Here is a 760-nt window from a genome sequence, read left to right on the forward strand (position 1 = left end):
TGATGCTTTTCTATTTTACAGTCAAGTTGTTAATGTCCTGATTACAGAAATCACTTGGCTTTGAAGCAAAAACCATGTCGATGTCCTCTTTAACAACTTCCACATAAGATGGTGTTGCAGCGAACGAAAAAGATGGTAAACTGATGGTGCCATATCTGGAGAATATAGTGGGTGGGGGAGAACTTCCCAACCTAACTCCATAATATTGTGTTGCATCAAACGAGCCACATGTGGTCGTGCATTGTCGTGGAGAAGAACACCTTTCCGATTGACGAGTAAAAGGCGTTTCTGATGGAGGACTTCATTTAAACGTTCCAGTTGCTGACTATAAATGTCTGCATTGACAGTTTGCTGTGGATTGAGGAATTTGAAATGAATACTCCTTTAATGTCCCACCAAATGCAAAGCATCACTTTCTCCGGATGCAGTCCAGTTTTGTGGGTCGGGAGTTGTTTTGTCTAGGACTGAGCCATTGTTTTTTGGGATCTAATATTCGCATAGAGAATTCATTTTTCATCATCGGTGACAATTCTGTCCAAAAATGGTTCACGCCAGAAGAGACGAAACAAAGTTAACACGTTGGAAATAATGATCATCGGAGAGTTCGTCAGGCACCCAAACACCTTCTTTATGGAGTTTCTCGTATTCCTTAGATGTTTACGTACTGTTTCATGAGAGACATGCAATTTCAGGGCCATATCACGATTGTGTTGCCTTGGGGTAGACTCAACAAGCGACTTCAGAGCATCAATATCAATTC

The 760-nt window shown here is 41.3% G+C and overlaps 1 protein-coding gene across 2 annotated transcripts in view; it reads left to right on the top strand.

Annotated features, from left to right (window-relative positions):
* The window catches only part of LOC106457257 (sodium/potassium-transporting ATPase subunit beta-like), a 55739-nt gene that overhangs the window by 35352 nt on the left and 19627 nt on the right, over window positions 1-760 (top strand). The gene's annotated exons all lie outside the window — the stretch shown is intronic.

Source organism: Limulus polyphemus, unplaced genomic scaffold (genome assembly GCF_000517525.1).
Source record: "Limulus polyphemus unplaced genomic scaffold, Limulus_polyphemus-2.1.2 Scaffold308, whole genome shotgun sequence".
Taxonomy (NCBI): Eukaryota; Metazoa; Arthropoda; class Merostomata; order Xiphosura; family Limulidae; genus Limulus; species Limulus polyphemus.